The following is an 8,674-nucleotide window of genomic DNA, read 5'->3' as shown; positions in this document are numbered from 1 at the left end:
TCAATGTGCAGATGGAGGAGCGGCCACCCCCCTCCCCAAGCAGCCCTTCTCAACTCCGGCCCTGCCCCAGGGAGAGAGTGGTGGTACCTGCCTGTCTGGACGGAGCCCCTCGGTGAGGCCTGGGACTGCCTGTCTGCAGAAACCCATCTAGTCTTGCCTTTCCACTCTTAGACCGTGTACTGTGCAAGTTCTGAGCCCCAGGTGGCAGCCTGGCCTCCCACGCTTGGTTAACCTTGGCCATTGGAAGAAGTGTGAACCATTCTTGACGCAGAATCACTCAACTGAGGCAGAAACCATCCAGCATGCCTTCAGAGGATAAAGATTTGCCTCCTTGGGGAGGTGAAGGAAAGGTGATTGCACTAAATAAAAAAACATCATAAGAATTTTGTCAGCTGCCAGAGCAGAAGAGGCTCTGGATATCAAATGGTCCAGCTTGGGGAATGGGGCCTGAAGTGCCCTGGTATCCCTTCAGCACATGTGCTAGTGGAGATCGATTCAGGGGCTCCACCGAGAGAGACCCACACGAGACCCCTGGGATCCTGTGCTTGAGATGATAAAGATGTGGGCAGAAGCTGTGTCACTCAGAAGTCCGTGGCGAGGAACACTCCTGTACCGCCTGCCACATGACTTTAGCTCTGGACCTGCATTCTCCACACAGGTTTCACCGTGGGTTTCCCAACAGCATCCGCCGCCACCGTTCACGTTTCTGGATGCTGACACCACAAGGGACACCATCTCAAGATCAAAGAAGGCAGCGGAGGAAGATGTCCCTGTGGTGACACATCTTCAGGGACTTGGGACTTGCTGCCATGGCCCTCTCGGGGGAAGGCTGGGGCCCAGGTGGCTTATCTTTGATGGAGGCCTGACCGAGTCCCTCCCACAGTCAGGACAAGTTTATTGGGAAGAAGCAGGATTGCCGTCTTGCCGCCTCCAGCTCCTGGTTGCTCCAGGCATCCCTTGGCTTGTGACAGCATCATGCCAGTCTCCGCCTGTGTCTTCACATGAACTTTTCCTGTGAGTCTTTGCGTAAGGACACCAGTCACTGGATTTGGGCGCACCCTGGTCTAGGATGCATTCTTGCCATGATCCTTTTTGAAAAAAAACCTAAAAAGATGTGTTCCCAGGTAAAGTTAGGTTCACAGGTATTGGTGATTAGGAATTGGACAGACCTATTTGGGGAAACACTTCAACCCAGTACAAGGCTGGGTAAAGGTTCTACCCTCCATTGGTGCCACAGCCCTGGAAGCTCTTCAGCCACAGTTAGGATTACTGTAGTCAGGTGTGGGCAGCACAGAGCATCTTTTCAGCAAGGTGAGTACCTGTCTGAGGAGCCCACTTGTGATCACAGATCCCTCATCACCCTGACTCTGCTCAGGGACCTTGGTGGCGGTGATGCAGCTGACCATGGACAGTATCCCAGCCCTTGGGACCTACCACCGCAGGAAGCTGGATTCAGCAAGCTGTGGCTACACCTTAGCATGGAAAAGGCCTTGCTGCTCACACCTCACCTCTTCAGAGCTGATCCAGGCTTTCCCAGGCCTGTTGCCCTCTAAGCCTTGGAGGCCAGTGTGGAGGAGGTGGTCTCCAGCTCCTCCTCAGCCATGGCCATGGTGGGCAACAGCTGGCTTATGGAGAGACACATTGGCCCACGTCTCGCTGGAGGGTGGTGTCGTGTCCTTGAGCCACCAGCAGACAGCACCAGGAGCCTCAGCACAAGGACCGATCGGTGGCCCACACCCTTAGCGAGTTGATCAGGACAGGGTGCTTGGTGGATAGGCCATGGGGGTCAGTGACCTGGGACCGGACACCACCCTGAAGGGTGCTTTTGGAGGGAAGGTAGGAAGGGAGAAAGTATTATGACTTAGCGCCTCATGGTGGAAAGAGATGATGTCACAGGGAACGACAGGGCCTTGCCAGGAATTTGAACTGGTCACAGGGTGTAAGTACTGGGGACTAGTGACCTCTGACGAAAGAGGGCCTTTAGTAGCAATGGTGGAGACAAAAATCAGGGACATACACCTCTCTAGATTTGCAGTCACCGGGGCCCTGGATGTGCCTAGGTGCAGTCTGAGCTGCCCAACTACCCTCTACCCTAACAGGGAAACATTCATTTGTTCTGTCTGACCATTAGCCCGTTCTGGTGTAGTCAGCTGAGTTGTCCAGCCTCAGGATTCAGTGTCCAGGTGTGAGCCTTATGGGGCTCTTCCTTCTCTTCACAGGCCTATTCTAAAACCTCTGGACACAATTTTGGGCAGCAATGCAGCACGCATTTTTGGCTGAAATGCTCATTCTAACCCACTCCAGAATAAATGAAAATTTACTGTGCTCATTTGTTTCATTCACATAACGTATTTTTTGGGTATTGCGTATGTTTCAGCCGTGTACTCAGCGCTGGGAATATGGCAGTGAACCTGGTCCTAGCCCTCAAGGAGCTTCCAGGCACCAAGAGGGCCCCTCCCAGCTTGGGTGGAGTGTTAGGGGAAGGCATTCTATGTCTCGAGTGAGACAATATGGTTGAGTGGGACCAAAAGGTGTGTTGAGGATTAGCCAAGGGACTGACATGCTCAGAAAATTCTGGCAGGTGTGAATGTAATTCAAGGAGCTATACTCGGATGAGTGAGCATTGTGTTCATGAAAAGGGAGAAGTGTGACTTGATGTAAGCCTGGAGCCATCCAGTGCAGGGGCTTGACTGGCAAGCAGAGGAGTTCTCAACTTCATCCTGAGGACGACGGAGAGCCGTGGAAAGATTCTGAGCTAGAAAGAACGTGCTCCAGAGCAATTCTTTCGGATACTGGGCAAAGAACCTGTGGTAGAGGTGAAAACAGAGACTGAGAGACTGACAAAAAGGTCCGTTCTGCAACAACTGAGCTGAGGTTCTGTGGCAAAAGTCCGCTGGACTTTGCGAGGGACCACCTTCCAGACCCAAGAGGGGTTAAAACTGCATATCCTAAACAGCTGACTGGGACAAAGAGTGATGCATTATCTTGGGCCAAGATAAGGAGACGGGTCCAGGCTCACTATTCTGTTCTACTGTGGGGGAGACAGGCTGGAATGTTTAGGCAGTGGCCATAGAGGTCATTCCACACAGGTCAGAAGTCCTAGTCCATGGCCTTTCTGGTGTTTCCCAAAAAGCTGGCCTGGCACCCAGGCTGTGGGGGCTGAGACTAGTACACAAGGACTGCTCCCAACCCTGTCTGAATGAATCAGAGAAAACATCGTCCGGGCTCCTGGGACAATCAACCCGATCCCAAGGCTGCAAGGACTTCTATTACAACGTCAGAGGTACCCCTAACTCCGCTCCAGAGCAAACCCAACTCCTGCCGTTCTGCATCTGAGAACCGTAGTAGCTACCCCGTAAGGAGAACCCCCTACTTCCAGTTTTTGGGGCTCTTCTGCACAGTTGCGTCGACCCCATGGAGGGAAGGGTTGGGAGATTCACTGAGACTTTCAACCTGGGAAAGTACACTGGCTTCACTTGGGTGCAGAAACCATCCAAGGATCGGTTTTTCCAAATTACCCTTTCGAAAATGACCTCTTTCAAGCTCTTGAGCAATGACCGCCTCTTGAGCAAGTCCAACAGGGCCAATCAACAATCCCCGCTCCGCCTAGAGGCTTTCCACAGGCTCTGCCTCTCAACGTCGTTCGGTGCGTCATCGCTCCGACGCTCCCAATTGGACAGTTCCTCAAGCTCCTACCTATTGTGTGAGCCCTTTGTGCGCGGCGCGCGGCTTTTAATAGGCCGCTTCTTCAGGCTCCGCCCCCAGGTCTGCAGCTTCCCTGGCCTCCGGGGGTGGGGGGAGAGGGGGGGGGTGGGGGGAGGAGTGCGTGGCGCTGTCCAGAGTGCTGAAGTCGCGCACCCTGCGCCGGACGGCCTTGTGGCGCCCCCACCAGGCCTCCCTGCTGAACAGCGCTGAAATCTGAAAGCAGGTGCCACTGAGCCTCGGCTGCAACCTACCTCCAGCCCCCGATTTTACCTCTGGGGATAGGAAAACCTCTCTAAACGCTCCGTTAAGAAACCGCCACGCTCCTATCTAGCTCAGAGGAATCCCAAAGTCCCCGCTGCTAACCAGGGGTCTCGCGTGATCTCCACCTTCTGCGCCTTCCCTCACTCCCTGCAGCCACATTGCTCTCCCCGCTGCACCGCAAGTGATCCAGGTACATTCCTACCTCAGCAGAGAATTTGCTCTCATGGTTCCCACTGCCTAAAATGATCTCTCAGATCTCATTTGAGTTCCTCTTCATTTCCTTCAGGCCTTGACTCAAAGCTCACCTTATTGAGGAGGATCTAGACCACTCTACTTAAAATAGTCACCTCCCAACTCCTCTCCTGCCCTCATTATTCCCCCAACACTCTTCACTACCTGAGACTGATATGTTCTACAAATTTTTCTTGTTCATACTTCCAGGGCATGGATTTTTGTCTGCTTGTTTGCTGCTATGTTACCAGCAGTGAGAACAGTGCCTGACACAGAGTTGGTGCTCCCTAATATCCATTGCATGTATATTCACGTGTGTGATTTGGCATTTACTGTTTACCTTCATCATGATCCTCTGCCCCATTTTAAAGATGAAGAAACTGAGGTAGAGTGCCCATGATTTGACCAAAGTCACCTGGTTTCTGAGGGGCAGAGCCTGAATCCCCTTTTCTGGTTCTTCTGGCTGTAACCCTTTTGTCTCTGCCCTTTGCTAAAATCCCTAATACTGCCTTATTCAGGAAAAGAAGATGTATAAGAGGGTGGCTTCATGGGGCTCAGCCAGAGCTAGATTTCCTTCTTTTGAAAAAACTTTCCTTATTTGACTGTGCTGGGTCTTCACTGCTGCTTGGGGTTTTCTCTGGGGCTACTCTCTAGTTGTGGTGTTTGGGCTTTTCACTACAGTGGCTTCTATTGTTGCAGAGCTTGGACTCTCGGACACACAGCTTCAGTAGTTGCAGTTCCTGGGCTCTAGAGCACAGGCTCAGTAGTTGTGGCACATGGGCTTAGTTGCTCCGCAGCACGTGGGATCTTCCCAGATCAGGGATCAAACCCATGTCTCCCGTATTGGCAGGTGGATTCCTTGCCACCAGGGTAGCCCCAAAACTAGATTTCAATTCCTGTTCCTTGATTACTACTCATGTGACCAGGAGTGAGTTAGAAAATATCTCTGCCTCAGTGACTTTATTCATAAAATGGAGATAATAGTACCTGCCTTGTTATACTGTGAGAGTCAAATGAGGCAATGACAGCATATGGCTTAGCAGACACCTGACACACACTGGCACTTGCTCTGTTAGTGCTGGCAATGTTGGTTCTTAAACATCACCATCATATTATTATCTGGCAGAATTAAAAATAAATACTAAAAACTAGGAGATTGAGGCTAGAAAGTCTATAGGAAGACTGTTTCAAGAAGGTGGGAGTGAAGAATAGATGCCAAACCTCACTGGGAATAAGACAAATGCACATTAAAAATGGCACGGAGTTACCAGAGTTCTCCTTTTGATGAAGCAGGTGAGGAGAGAGGTTGGAGAGATTGTGCTTCTGTTCTGTCAGTATAGTTGCCACAAACCCAATAGAGGGCATTTGCTAGGATCTCATTATAGTCTTTGACCTAGTCATCCAGCTGCTAGAAAATTTTCCTGAAGATATACTTGTTGCCCTGTGAAATGGTTTAAGTACAAGATTATTCATTGCAGCCTTGTTTGTAGAAGCAAAAAATTTTACTCACAACCCAAGTGAAAAACAACCTGATAAGCAAGAGGTGGACTATCCATACTCTGGGATACTGGGCAACTTTTAAAAAAATGTAAGAATGGAAATTCCCAGTCAGTCCAATGGTTAGGACTCCGTGCTTTCACTCTGAGGGCCCGGGTTCAATCTCTGGCCAGGAAACTAACATCCCCTCCAAATTTTTGCTCAGTTCAGTTCAGTTGCTCAGTTGTGTCCAACTCTGTGACCCCCATGGACTGGAGCACGCCAGGTCTCCCTGTCCGTCACCAACTCCCGGAGTTTACTCAAACTCATGTCCATTGAGTCGGTGATGCCATCCAACCATCTCATCCTCTGTCATCCCCTTCTCCTCCTGCCTTCAGTCTTTCCCAGCATCAGGGTCTTTTCAAATGAGTCAGCTCTTCGCATCAGGTGGCCAAAGTATCGGAGTTTTTACCCCTTATACAGAGTGAAGTAAGCCAGAAAGATAAAGAACATTACAGCATACTAACACATATATATGGAATTTAGAAAGATGGTAACGATAACCCTATATGCAAAACAGAAAAAGAGACACAGAAATACAGAAAAGACTTTTGAACTCTGTGGGAGAAGGTGAGGGTGGGATGTTTTGAAAGAACAGCATGTATATTATCTACGGTGAAACAGATCACCAGCCCAGGTGGGATGCATGAGACAAGTGCTCCGGCCTGGTGCACTGGGAAGACCCAGAGGAATCGGGTGGAGAGGGAGATGGGAGGGGGGATCGGGATGGGGAATAAGTGTAAATCTATGGCTGATTCATATCAATGTATGACAAAACCCACTGAAATGTTGTGAAGCAATTAGCCTCCAACTAATAAAAAAATAAAAAGAAAAAAAAAAAAGAAAAAGGAGCTTCCCGGCTCCCTTCATACTCCATTTCATATTACTTCTCTAAGTGAGATAAAGAGATATGAGTCAGGTATGTGCTTAAGAGAACTAAAATAAAACATGCTTTAAAAAAAAAAAAAAAAGAACAAGGAGACTATGTACTGACATGAAATAGCCTCCAAGGTGTTCACAAAAAGTGAAGTGCACTCCCTACAGTAACTAGCAAGCCTGCTTTTGTGAACAAAGGGATATATGTAAATAAGTATGTAATAATATTTGTTTCTCTTTGCATGAAAAAAAAACCAAACACTAGAAGGACAAAATAATCTGATAAAACATGTTACTAGGAAAGGCTGAACTGGAAAGTGGGTGGATGTGTTGGAAAGTCTGTGGGGGATGAGGTGGGACTGAGTTTCTTCACCTTTTGTTTTTTGAGTTTTTTAATACACTTGGATATGTGGAATATTAAAAATGCAGAAGTATATAAAATACAAAAGTGCAGTTCAATGAATACTCTTGTATTTACAATCTCCAAAGATCACTATTTTGTATTTTTGTTCCATATGGAGATTTTATATATAAGTGCTCAGCTCAGCTGTGTTGAATCTGCTACCAAATTATCTGAGTAATGAAAGATGTCAAGACCAATACAGTATACTAATGCATATATATGGAATTTAGAAAGATGGTAACGATAACCCTATATGCAAAACAGAAAAAGAGACACAGATGTACAGAGCAGACTTTTGGACTCTGTGGGAGAAGGCGAGGGTGGGATGTTTTGAGAGAACAGCATCGAAACATGTATATTATCAAGGGTGAAACAGATCACCAGCCCAGGTTGGATGCATGAGACAAGTGCTCAGGGCTGGTGCACTGGGAAGACCCAGAGGGATGGGATGGGGAGGGAGGGGGGAGGGGGGATCGGGATGGGGAACACATGTAAATCCATGGCTGATTCATGTCAATGTAGGGCAAAAACCACTACAATATTGTAAAGTAATTAGCCTCCAACTAATAAAAATAAATGGAAAATAATAATAAAAAAAGAAAGATGTCAGTAAATGTCTTAAACATCTGAAAAGGCATTCAACCTCAGTAGCAATCATGGAATGTAAATAAAAGCCAATGGAGAGACCATTTCACAGGCACCTTATTGCAAAATTGAACAGTTCTATAAACATGGTTGGCAATTTGATCTCTGGTTCTTTGCCTTTTCTAAAACCATCTTGAACATCTGGAAGCTCACGGTTCATGTATTGTTGAAGCCTGGCTTGGAGAATTTTGAGCATTACTTTACTAGCATGTGAGATAAGTGCAATTGTGTGGTAGTTTGAGCATTCTTTGGCATGGCATTTCTTTGGGACTGGAATGAAAACTGACCTTTTCCGGTCCTGTGGCCGCTGCTGAATTTTCCAAATTTGCTGGAATATTGAGTGCAGCACTTTCACAGCATCATCTTTTATGATTTGAAATAGCCCAACTGGAATTCCATCACCTCCACTAGTTTTGTTCATAGTTATGCTTCCTAAGGCCCACCTGACTTCACATTCCAGGATGTCTGGCTCTAGATGAGTGATCAAACCATCGTGATTATCTGAGTCATGAAGATATTTTTTCTACAGTTCTTCTGTGTATTCTTGCCACCTCTTCTTAATATCTTCTGCTTCTGTCACGTCCAAACAATTTCTGTCCTTTATTGAGCCCATCTTTGCATGAAATATTCCCTTGGTATCTCTAGTTTTATTGAAGAGATCTCTAGTCTTTCCCATTCTATTGTTTTCCTCTATTTCTTTGCACTGATCACTGAGGAAGGCTTTCTTATCTCTCCTTGCTATTCTTTGGAACTCTGCATTCAAATGGGTATATCTTTCCTTTTCTCCTTTGCTTTTCACTTCTCTTCTTTTCACAGCTATTTGTAAAGCCTTCTCAGGCAGCCATTTTGCTATTTTGCATTTCTTTTTCTTAGGGATGGTCTTGATTCCTGTCTCCTGTACAATGTCATGAACCTCCGTCCATAGTTCATCAGGCATTCTATCAGATTTAGTCCCTTAAATCTATTTCTCACTTCCACTGTATAATTGTAAGGGATTTGAACTTCCAGATGTTCAAG

This window comes from Cervus canadensis, chromosome 4 (genome assembly GCF_019320065.1).
Source record: "Cervus canadensis isolate Bull #8, Minnesota chromosome 4, ASM1932006v1, whole genome shotgun sequence".
Lineage (NCBI taxonomy): Eukaryota > Metazoa > Chordata > Mammalia > Artiodactyla > Cervidae > Cervus > Cervus canadensis.
Note: the sequence above shows the minus strand (reverse complement) of the source record.